Here is a 12,962-nt window from a genome sequence, read left to right as displayed (position 1 = left end):
TGCCACAGTCACACGTCCTAGTTAACCAACTACCTCAGGTCCCAGTAGCCAGCAGAATTTACAGCGATATTTGGTGGGGCCCAATGCCGTTCTAAGGATGGTAAGGCCTGAGCAGGTACAGGCATTAGTCAATTGGGTGGCCGACAGTGGATCCAGCACGTTCACATTATCTCCCACCCAGTCTTCTGCAGAAAGCGCACAGATGGCGCATGAAAACCAAGCCCATCGGTCTGTCACATAACCCCCATGCATATCAGGGAAACTGTCTGAGCCTCAAGTTATGCAGCAGTCTCTTATGCTGTTTGAAGACTCTGCTGCCAGGGTTTCCCAAGGGCATCCACCTAGCCCTTCCCCAGGGGTGGAAGAGATAGAATGCACTAACGCACAACCACTTATTTTTCCTGATGATGAGGACATGGGAATACCACCTCAGCACGTCTCTGATGATGACGAAACACAGGTGCCAACTGCTGCGTCTTTCTGCAGTGTGCAGACTGAACAGGAGGTCAGGAATCAAGACTGGGTGGAAGACGATGCAGGGGACGATGAGGTCCTAGACCCCACATGGAATGAAGGTCGTGCCACTGACTTTCACAGTTCGGAGGAAGAGGCAGTGGTGAGACCGAGCCAACAGCGTAGCAAAAGAGGGAGCAGTGGGCAAAATCAGAACACCCGCCGCCAAGAGACTCCGCCTGCTACTTACCGCCGCCATCTGGGACCGAGCACCCCAAAGGCAGCTTCAAGGAGTTCCCTGGCATGGCACTTCTTCAAACAATGTGCTGACGACAAGACCCGAGTGGTTTGCACGCTGTGCCATCAGAGCCTGAAGCGAGGCATTAACGTTCTGAACCTTAGCACAACCTGCAAAGCATGAACTGCAGTGGAGTAAACACCTTAAAAACAAGGAAGTCACTCAGGCTCCCCCTGCTACCTCTTCTGCTGCTGCCGCCTCGGCCTCTTCTGCTGCTGCTGCCGCCGCCTCGGCTTCTTCCTCCGCCTCTGGAGGAACGTTGGCACCTGCCGCCCAGCAAACATGGGATGTACCACCAACACCACCACCTGCGTCACCAAGCATCTCAACCATGTCACACGGCAGCGTTCAGCTCTCCATCTCACAAACATTTGAGAGAAAGCGTAAATTCTCACCTAGCCACCCTCGATCCCTGGCCCTGAATGCCAGCATTTCTAAACTACTGGCCTATGAAATGCTGTCATTTAGGCTGGTGGACACACACAGCTTCAAACAGCTCATGTCACTTGCTGTCCCACAGTATGTTATTCCCAGCCGCCACTACTTCTCCAAGAGAGCCGTGCCTTCCCTGCACAAACAAGTGTCCTATAAAATCAAGTGTGCACTGCGCAACGCCATCTGTGGCAAGGTCCACCTAACCTCAGATACGTGGACCAGTAAGCACGGCCAGGGACGCTATATCTCCCTAACTGCACACTGGGTAAATGTAGTGGCTGCTGGGCCCCAGGCGGAGAGCTATTTGGCGCACGTCCTTCCGCCGCCAAGGATCGCAGGGCAACATTCTTTGCCTCCTGTCTCCTCCTCCTCCTACTCAGCTTCCTCCTCCTCTTCTTCCACCTGCTCATCCAGTCAGCCACACACCTTCACCACCAACTTCAGCACAGCACGGGGTAAACGTCAGCAGGCCATTCTGAAACTCATATGTTTGGGGGACAGGCCCCACACCGCACAGGAGTTGTGGCGGGGTATAGAACAATAGACCGACGAGTGGTTGCTGCCGGTGAGCCTCAAGCCCGGCCTGGTGGTGTGCGATAATGGGCGAAATCTCGTTGCAGCTCTGGGACTAGCCGGTTTGACGCACATCCCTTGCCTGGCGCATGTGCTGAATTTGGTGGTGCAGAAGTTCATTCGCAACTACCCCGACATGTCAGAGCTGCTGCATAAAGTGCGGGCCGTCTGTTCGCGCTTCCGGCGTTCACACCCTGCCGCTGCTCGCCTGTCTGCGCTACAGCATAACTTCGGCCTTCCCGCTCACCGCCTCATATGCGACGTGCCCACCAGGTGGAACTCCACCTTGCATATGCTGGACAGACTGTGCGAGCAGCAGCAGGCCATAGTGGAGTTTCAGCTGCAGCACGCTCGGGTCAGTCGCACTGCGGATCAGACCCACTTCACCACCAATGACTGGGCCTCCATGCGAGACCTGTGTGCCCTGTTGCGCTGTTTCGAGTACTCCACCAACATGGCCAGTGGCGAGGATGCCGTTATCAGCGTTACAATACCACTTCTATGTCTCCTTGAGAAAACACTTAGGGCGATGATGGAAGAGGAGGTGGCCCAGGAGGAAGAGGAGGAAGAGGGGTCATTTTTAGCACTTTCAGAACAGTCTCTTCGAAGTGACTCAGAGGGAGGTTTTTTGCAACACCAGAGGCCAGGTACAAATGTGGCCAGACAGGGCCCACTACTGGAGGACGAGGTAGCCTTTTATGCCTTGGAGGTGCTGGCCTGCCCGGTGGCCAGCGTTTTGTCTGAACGTGTATTCAGCACGGCAGGGGGCGTCATTACAGACAAACGCAGCCGCCTGTCTACAGCCAATGTGGACAAGCTGACGTTCATAAAAATGAACCAGGCATGGATCCCACAGGACCTGTCCATCCCTTGTGCAGATTAGATATTAACTACCTCCCCTTAACAATATATTATTCTACTCCAGGGCACTTCCTCATTCAATACTATTTTTAATTTCATTTTACCATTATATTGCGGGGCAACCCAAAGTTGAATGAACCTCTCCTCTGTCTGGGTGCCGGGGCCTAAATGTGTGACAGTGGCCTGTTCCAGTGGTGGGTGACGTGAAGCCTGATTCTCTGCTATGACATGAATACAGATTCTGCGCTGACATAAGGCCAGATTCTCTGTTACGGGACCGCTCTCCTCTGCCTGGGTGCCTGGGCCTAAATGTGTGACAGTGGCCTGTTCCAGTGGTGGCTGACGTGAAGCCTGATTCTCTGCTATGACATGAAGACAGATTCTGCGCTGACATAAGGCCAGATTCTCTGTTACGGGACCGCTCTCCTCTGTCTGGGTGCCGGGGCCTAAATGTGTGACAGTGGCCTGTTCCAGTGGTGGGTGACGTGAAGCCTGATTCTCTGCTATGACATGAATACAGATTGTGCGCTGACATAAGGCCAGATTCTCTGTTACGGGACCTCTCTCCTCTGCCTGGGTGCCTGGGCCTAAATGTGTGACAGTGGCCTGTTCCAGTGGTGGCTGACGTGAAGCCTGATTCTCTGCTATGACATGAAGACAGATTCTGCGCTGACATAAGGCCAGATTCTCTGTTACGGGACCGCTCTCCTCTGTCTGGGTGCCGGGGCCTAAATGTGTGACAGTGGCCTGTTCCAGTGGTGGGTGACGTGAAGCCTGATTCTCTGCTATGACATGAAGACAGATTATGCGCTGACATAAGGCCAGATTCTCTGTTACGGGACCTCTCTCCTCTGCCTGGGTGCCTGGGCCTAAATGTGTGACAGTGGCCTGTTCCAGTGGTGGGTGACGTGAAGCCTGATTCTCTGCTATGACATGAATACAGATTCTGCGCTGACATAAGGCCAGATTCTCTGTTACGGGACCTCTCTCCTCTGCCTGGGTGCCTGGGCCTAAATGTGTGACAGTGGCCTGTTCCAGTGGTGGGTGACGTGAAGCCTGATTCTCTGCTATGACATGAATACAGATTATGCGCTGACATAAGGCCAGATTCTCTGTTACGGGACCGCTCTCCTCTGTCTGGGTGCCTGGGCCTAAATGTGTGACAGTGGCCTGTTCCAGTGGTGGCTGACGTGAAGCCTGATTCTCTGCTATGACATGAAGACAGATTATGCGCTGACATAAGGCCAGATTCTCTGTTACGGGACCGCTCTCCTCTGTCTAGGTGCCGGGGCCTAAATGTGTGACAGTGGCCTGTTCCAGTGGTGGGTGACGTGAAGCCTGATTCTCTGCTATGACATGAAGACAGATAATGCGCTGACATAAGGCCAGATTCTCTGTTACGGGACCTCTCTCCTCTGCCTGGGTGCCTGGGCCTAAATGTGTGACAGTGGCCTGTTCCAGTGGTGGGTGACGTGAAGCCTGATTCTCTGCTATGACATGAATACAGATTCTGCGCTGACATAAGGCCAGATTCTCTGTTACGGGACCTCTCTCCTCTGCCTGGGTGCCTGGGCCTAAATGTGTGACAGTGGCCTGTTCCAGTGGTGGGTGACGTGAAGCCTGATTCTCTGCTATGACATGAATACAGATTATGCGCTGACATAAGGCCAGATTCTCTGTTACGGGACCGCTCTCCTCTGTCTGGGTGCCGGGGCCTAAATATGTGACAGTGGCCTGTTCCAGTGGTGGGTGACGTGAAGCCTGATTCTCTGCTATGACATGAAGACAGATTATGCGCTGACATAAGGCCAGATTCTCTGTTACGGGACCTCTCTCCTCTGCCTGGGTGCCTGGGCCTAAATGTGTGACAGTGGCCTGTTCCAGTGGTGGGTGACGTGAAGCCTGATTCTCTGCTATGACATGAATACAGATTCTGCGCTGACATAAGGCCAGATTCTCTGTTACGGGACCTCTCTCCTCTGCCTGGGTGCCTGGGCCTAAATGTGTTACAGTGGCCTGTTCCAGTGGTGGGTGACGTGAAGCCTGATTCTCTGCTATGACATGAATACAGATTATGCGCTGACATAAGGCCAGATTCTCTGTTACGGGACCTCTCTCCTCTGCCTAGGTGCCTGGGCCTAAATGTGTGACAGTGGCCTGTTCCAGTGGTGGGTGACGTGAAGCCTGATTCTCTGCTATCACATAAATACAGATTCTGCGCTGACATAAGGCCAGATTCTCTGTTACGGGACCGCTCTCCTCTGTCTGGGTGCCGGGGCCTAAATGTGTGACAGTGGCCTGTTCCAGTGGTGGGTGACGTGAAGCCTGATTCTCTGCTATGACATGAATACAGATTCTGCGCTGACATAAGGCCAGATTCTCTGTTACGGGACCTCTCTCCTCTGCCTGGGTGCCTGGGCCTAAATGTGTGACAGTGGCCTGTTCCAGTGGTGGGTGACGTGAAGCCTGATTCTCTGCTATCACATGAATACAGATTCTGCGCTGACATAAGGCCAGATTCTCTGTTACGGGACCGCTCTCCTCTGTCTGGGTGCCGGGGCCTAAATGTGTGACAGTGGCCTGTTCCAGTGGTGGGTGACGTGAAGCCTGATTCTCTGCTATGACATGAAGACAGATTCTGCGCTGACATAAGGCCAGATTCTCTGTTACGGGACCTCTCTCCTCTGCCTGGGTGCCTGGGCCTAAATGTGTGACAGTGGCCTGTTCCAGTGGTGGGTGACGTGAAGCCTGATTCTCTGCTATGACATGAAGACAGATTCTGCGCTGACATAAGGCCAGATTCTCTGTTACGGGACCTCTCTCCTCTGCCTGGGTGCCTGGGCCTAAATGTGTGACAGTGGCCTGTTCCAGTGGTGGGTGACGTGAAGCCTGATTCTCTGCTATGACATGAAGACAGATTCTGCGCTGACATAAGGCCAGATTCTCTGTTACGGGACCGCTCTCCTCTGTCTGGGTGCCGGGGCCTAAATGTGTGACAGTGGCCTGTTCCAGTGGTGGGTGACGTGAAGCTTGATTCTCTGCTATGACATGAAGACAGATTCTGCGCTGACATAAGGCCAGATTCTCTGTTACGGGACCGCTCTCCTCTGTCTGGGTGCCGGGGCCTAAATGTGTGACAGTGGCCTGTTCCAGTGGTGGGTGACGTGAAGCCTGATTCTCTGCTATGACATGAAGACTGATTCTGCGCTGACATGAAGCCAGATTCTCTGCTATGGCATGAGGAGACTGATTCTCTGCTGACATGAAGCCAGATTCTTTGCTATGGCATGAAGAGACTGATTCTCTGCTGACGTGAAGCCAGATTCTCTGCTAAGGGATCTCTGTCCAATTGATATTGGTTCATTTTTATTTTTTTTATTTTAATTTTAATTCATTTCCCTATCCACATTTGTTTGCAGGGGATTTACCTACATGTTGCTGCCTTTTGCAGCGCTCTAGCTCTTTCCTGGGCTGTTTTACAGCCTTTTTAGTGCCCAAAAGTTCGGGTCCCCATTGACTTCAATGGGGTTCGGGTTCGGGACGAAGTTCGGTTCGGGTTCGGATCCCGAACCCGAACATTTACGGGAAGTTCGGCCGAACTTCTCGAACCCGAACATCCAGGTGTTCGCTCAACTCTACCCATGACGACTTCTTTTAGCAGCATCTTGTCTCTTCAGAGTTTACCAAACAGACATCTTAGGTTCCTCATTTTTCTATTATCTTCATCCTCCCACCCTGCTACCCCAACAATATTATCCTGCTGATGCCCCCAGTACTGTGCCTGCTGTGTTCCCCAAATACTATACCGCAAAAATTATATTGCCATACAGGTTAGTCCCTCCATAGTCATATAAAAGTCCTACCAATAGCAATGATTCTTTCTCAGTGTGCACTTATTAGCAATAGTGCCCCCTAAAATGCCCCCAATAATGATACCGCTCCCCAAGAGTGCTCCTGTTACTGAGAGTGCCCTCCATATTGTGCCCCATAATAACAACCACCATAGTGCACCCAGCAGTAATAAGGCTCTCTATAGTATTAATAAGGATGTCTGTGGTACCTCCAGTATTATTTATCCACTTTTATAGTGTCCCCAGTAGTTATAGTTTCCCCTATAGGACCACCAGTGGTTACTGTCTAATGCATCCCTATAGTGCCCCTGCAGTTATAAGGCCCCCTGTAATGTCCCCTACAGTGTACTAGTATTTAAAATATCTCCTTATAGTGGTCCCAGCAATAGCGATGCCCCGGTTGGGCTATCAGTATTAATAATGCCACTGAGACCCTGACAGTGCCTTCACTAATAGTAATGCCCTCCATAATTTGCCCAGTATAAAGGTCAGTATAGTGCCAGCTATTTTCCCCAGTAATAATAATGCCCATATAGTGTCCCCAGTAATAATAATGACTCCATGGTGCCCCAGTATTTTAAATGCACTCTTAGTGACCCCGATAATGAAAATAACCCCTGTGGTGCTCGAGTAATAATAATGCTTCCACCGTGTTCTGAGTTATCATACCACCTATTGTGCCCTAGTAATATTAATGCCCCCTATTGTGTTTCTGGTAATAATAATGTCCCCACAGTCCCCCCCAGTAATATTCCCCCACTGCTCCCAGTAATGTCTCTATAAGGCCCACAGTAATGACCCCCAACTGCCCCTGGTAATGTTCATGCCCCCAGTAATGTCCCCATAGTGCCCACAGTAATGTGCACCTAGTAATCTCCCTATAGTGCCCTTAGTAACTTCCTACACTGCCCCCAGTAATCTCCTTCCAATGCACCCAGTAATCTCCTTATAGTGCTCATAGTAACTTTCCAAACTGCCCCCAGTATTGTCCCTCCAATGCACCCACAGGCTGTCATCAGAGGGTTACTAGCACTGGCGGCGGGCCCTGTCACTTACATGAAGCCCACCCCGCCGGTCACCAGCAGCCTCTTGCTGAAGCTCCCGGGCGGCTCGAGATCAGCACTCATAGTTATGAGGTAAGAGCTACCACAGGGCCGGAGTAGAATGACCGCCAGCTGATTGGACACGCGGCGTGACGTCACAGCCCGTCCCGTTGCCTCTGCAGATGCGGCGGCTGGAGCTGCGAATGTCGCCGGGCAGGGTATAGGAGGAGATGCTGGGGCTGCTGCTGACTTTGTTGCCGCAAGGTTCGGGGCAGTGGTAGTTTGATTCGGGGCCCTGGCCCCGGATAAAAAGCCCTAGTGACGCCCCTGCCTTTTTTCCCGCTAATACAAGACAAAAAATGCTTTAGAACATATAACTGCACCACCCAAGGGCAAAAAAGACATAGAAATATTGTTTTGTAATAAAACCTGTTAATGCCTGTATCAATCAGCACTTGCTGTCACTACCAGAGCTTTGGGACGTTCTCACAGCTCTGTTTCTCCACCCCTGTGATGATGTCACTACTAGAGCTTGGAGGAGTTCTCACTGCTCTGTTTCTCCGCCCCTGTGATGAAGTCTTTACTTTCTGTTTCCTTCCTCCCAGCTGTTCCTCCTGCGTTTGATTTCCCTGCCTTTAAATCACCCCTCCTCCTATTGTAGGGCGTGGATTATATTTTTCATTTCAGTTGTAGCTCTTGCTTGAGTATCTTCACTTGTAGCTATCATTTCACTGGACCTGTGTTCTGCTGCAGCAAGCACTCCGGATATTGCCAGCTGTCCTTGGATCCGTCTTCTCTGCGGCTGCAGCTCCTTCAGCTAAGTGTGCAGACATTGTTGTGTACCTGGTTATTTTCTGACTGGATCTGAGGTGGCCACGGTTCCCTCCATATACTGAGCAGGGCACCGGTGGCCGTGCCCCTTCCACTATTGTAGGGGTTACAGTGGTCATCAGTCTTAGGTACGCGGGCATGCCTCGTTCCGCCATTTGGATCCGGGCATGTGCTTTAGCAGCAAAGGGAGAGCTTTGAGGGTCTGACAGGGGTCACCCTTTATCCTCCCTAGTTTGGGTCCGGTCAGTAGCTCTTTTTACTGTGTATACTCTTGTTGCTCACATACAGCCGTGACATTACAATCCACCAAAACCGTCCTTTTTTGACATGGATCCGCTTTCTGGCCTGGTTGACCGCATGCGTGGTCCTTCTTTGGAAGTAGCGGATCTCCGTCAATCTATGACTCAGCTTCAAGCATTGGGCTCTGCTCCGGCTCATGGAGTCTGTTGCGAGCCAAAGGTCTCACTTCCGGAAACGTTCTCCGGGGGCAGTGAGAATTTTGTTCGCTTCAGAGAGGCATGCAAACTCCATTTTTGCTTGTGGCCCCACTCCTCTGGTAAGGAGGAGCAGAGGGTGAGGATTGTCATCTCCCTGCTCAGGGGTAATGCTCAGACTTGGGCTTTTTCGCTGCCATCAGGGGATCCCTCCCTTCGATCCGTGGAAAGATTTTTTGTGGCCCTGGGGCATATATATGATGACCCGGATCGTGTTGCTCTGGCCGAATCTAACTTACGTGTTTTATGCCAGAACAAACTGTCTGCGGAGCTTTATTGTTCTGAATTTCGGAGATGGGCAGCTGATTCAGGTTGGAATGATGCTGCACTCAGGAGTCAGTTCTGTCATGGTCTCTCAGAGAGATTGAAAGATGCGTTTGCTTTCCATGAGAGACCAACGTCCTTAGAGTCTGCCATGTCATTGGCGGTACGCCTTGACAGGCGTCTAAGAGAAAGAAACAAGACCTCTCTGTCCAGCCATTGTCAGTCTAGGGGCAATGGTGCGGACTCATTCAGTGTGCAGGGGTCTCATCCTGTTTCGCTCCCCTCTGAGGAGGAGCCCATGCAGCTAGGTCGACTTGCCCCTGATAAAAGAGGATTTAGTCCTCAGAGTATGGTGTGTTTTTGTTGTGGGGGCATAGGTCATTTGGCAAATGTTTGTCCGTCTAGGAGATTCTTGAACTGTACTAAGAGCGATAATAAGAGAAAAACCTCAAAAGGTAAATCATCAAATTCTGCTTCATCTGCTACTTTGGGCAAAGTTGATGTAGGAATTGATGCTTTTCCTCTGACCTGCAGTTCCCGTTTTCTCCTGTCTGCCAGGGTGGCACTAGAGAGCAAAGTAATTTCTTGTGAGATTTTTGTCGATAGTGGAGCGGCCGTCAATCTTATTGACACTCAATTTGTAGCCATGCATGGTTTTCAGGTTTGCACATTAGAAAAGGATATACCTGTTTTTGCTATTGACTCTGCTCCACTCTCACAGAGATCTCTGAAGGGCATTGTTCACAATATCCGGCTAGCTGTAGGTGACACTCATGTGGAGGATATATCTTGTTTTGTCCTTAACGGATTGCCTTCTCCTCTAGTTTTGGGGTTACCCTGGCTCACTAGACATAACCCCACTATTAATTGGCAAGGAAGGCAAATAAATGAGTGGAGTGACTTTTGTAGAGAGAATTGTCTCACAGCGACTTTTGCAGAGGTGTCTACTAAAACTGTGCCATCATTTCTCTCTGATTTCTCGGACGTGTTTTCCGAGAGAGGTGTTCAGGAGCTACCTCCTCACCGGGAGTTTGACTGTCCCATTAACCTCATTCCCGGCGCCAAGCTGCCAAAAGCACGCCTCTACAATCTCTCACAACCGGAAAGAATCGCAATGCGAACTTATATCTCCGAGAGTCTCGATGAGGGGCATATTCGTCCCTCAAAGTCACCTGTGGCCGCGGGTTTTTTTTTTGTTAAAAAAAAAGATGGCTCTCTGAGACCTTGCCTAGATTTTAGGGAGCTGAACCGTATCACGATTCGCGATCCCTATCCCCTTCCTCTGATCCCGGACCTCTTCAACCAAATTGTTGGGGCCAAGGTGTTTTCCAAATTGGATTTGAGAGGCGCGTACAACCTGGTCAGGGTCAGAGAGGGGGATGAATGGAAAACGGCCTTTAATACCCCTAACGGGCATTTCGAGAATCTCGTTATGCCTTTCGGCCTGATGAATGCTCCGGCCGTCTTTCAGCATTTTGTTAATAGTATTTTCTACCATTTAATGGGGAAATTTGTATTGGTGTATCTTGATGATATTTAGATTTTTTCCCCTGATGTTCAGACCCATCAGGATCATCTTTTTCAGGTTCTGCAGATTCTGCGGGAAAATAAATTGTACGCCAAGCTGGAGAAATGTCTTTTTGTGGTATCGGAGATTCAATTTCTGGGCTTTCTCCTCTCTGCTTCTGGTTTTCGCATGGATCCGGAGAAGGTCCGTGCTGTACTTGAGTGGGAGCTTCCTGAGAATCAGAAGGCATTGATGCGCTTTCTGGGTTTTGCGAACTATTACAGAAAGTTCATTTTGAATTATTCCTCTGTTGTCAAACCCCTTACTGACATGACAAAAAAGGGGGCGGATTTTTCCTCTTGGTCGGAGGAGGCGCTTGCAGCCTTTTCTAAGATTAAAGAGAGTTTTGCGTCTGCTCCCGTCTTGGTGCATCCCGATGTTTCCTTACCTTTTATTGTTGAGGTGGATGCTTCCGAGGTGGGTGTGGGTGCAGTTTTGTCCCAGGGCCCTTCTCCTGCCAAATGGCGACCCTGTGCCTTTTTCTCTAAGAAACTCTCCCCGGCAGAGAGAAACTATGATGTGGGAGATAGGGAGTTGTTGACCATCAAGTTGGCTTTCGAGGAATGGCGCCATTGGTTGGAGGGGGCCAGGCACCCTATCACCATTTTTACCGACCATAAGAATCTGGCATACTTGGAGTCGGCCAGGCGTATGAATCCGAGACAGGCCAGATGGTCTCTGTTCTTCTCCAGATTCAATTTTGTCGTTACATTCCGCCCTGGGATCAAAAATGTGAAGGCTGATGCTCTCTCTCGCTGTTTTCTGGGAGGAGGAAACTCCGAGGACCCGGGTCCCATTTTGGCGGAGGGGGTAGTTGTTTCTGCTCTATATTCCGATTTGGAGGCCGAGGTCCAGGCTGCCCAGACTGAGGCACCTGCCCGTTGTCCTTCTGGGAAGTTGTTCGTGCCTCCTGAGCTATGTCACAAACTCTTCAAGGAGCATCATGATCCGGTTCTTGCTGGTCACCCCGGGAGTAGAGCCACGGTAGATCTCATTGCTCTGAGATTTTGGTGGCCGGCTCATCGTAAGTCGGTGGAGGGTTTTGTGGCTGCTTGTGAGACGTGCGCTCGCGCTAAGGTCCCTCGTTCACGGCCTTCAGGTTCCCTTCTCCCGTTACCCATACCTCCCCGTCCTTGGACACACCTGTCCATGGACTTTATCACGGATCTTCCTCGTTCCTCGGGGAAGTCGGTGATCCTGGTGGTGGTGGACCGTTTTAGCAAGATGGCTCATTTCGTACCTTTCCCTGGTTTACCCAATGCTAAAACGTTGGCGCAAGCTTTTGTCGACCATATTGTTAAATTGCACGGCATTCCCTCTGATATTGTTTCCGATAGAGGCACGCAGTTTGTGTCCAGGTTCTGGAAGGCTTTCTGTTCTCGCCTGGGGGTTCGGCTGTCCTTCTCTTCTGCTTTTTACCCGCAGTCGAATGGTCAGACTGAGCGCCTCAATCAGAATCTGGAGACATATTTGCGCTGTTTTGTGGCAGAGAACCAGGAGGATTGGTGTTCATTTCTCCCTCTTGCTGAGTTTGCTCTGAACAACCGTCGTCAGGAATCTTCTGATAAGTCACCATTCTTTGGTGCATATGGGTTCCATCCGCAGTTTGGGACATTCCCGGGAGGGGCTCTTTCTGGTTTACCTGAGGAGGAGAGATTTTCCTCGTCTTTGTCTACCATTTGGCAAAAGATTCAGAGTAATCTTAAAAAGATGAGTGAGAAGTATAAGCGTGTGGCTGATAAGAGACGTGTGCCTGGTCCGGACCTGAATGTGGGTGATCTGGTGTGGTTGTCTACAAGAAATATTAAACTGAAGGTTCCCTCCTGGAAATTGGGTCCCAAGTTTATTGGGCCTTATAAAATCTTGTCAGTCATCAATCCTGTTGCCTTCCGTCTTGATCTTCCACGGGTTTGGAAGATACATAATGTATTTCACAGATCTCTCTTAAAACCATATGTCCAGCCCACGGTACCCTCCTCTTTGCCTCCTCCTCCGATTATGGTTAATGGCAATCTGGAGTTTGAGGTTTCCAGAATTGTGGACTCTCGCATTGTCCGCGGTTCTCTTCAGTACCTCGTTCATTGGAAGGGTTATGGTCCTGAGGAGAGGATGTGGGTTCCGGTGTCGGACATTAAAGCCACTCGCCTCATCAGGGCATTTCATAGGGCTCATCCTGAGAAGGTGGGTCCTGGGTGTCCGGAGTCCACCCGTAGAGGGGGGGGTACTGTCACTACCAGAGCTTTGGGACATTCTCACAGCTCTGTTTCTCCAACCCTGTGATGATGTCACTAC

The sequence above is a fragment of the Bufo bufo genome, chromosome 4, assembly GCF_905171765.1.
Source record: "Bufo bufo chromosome 4, aBufBuf1.1, whole genome shotgun sequence".
NCBI lineage: Eukaryota > Metazoa > Chordata > Amphibia > Anura > Bufonidae > Bufo > Bufo bufo.
This window is presented reverse-complemented; position numbering follows the sequence as displayed.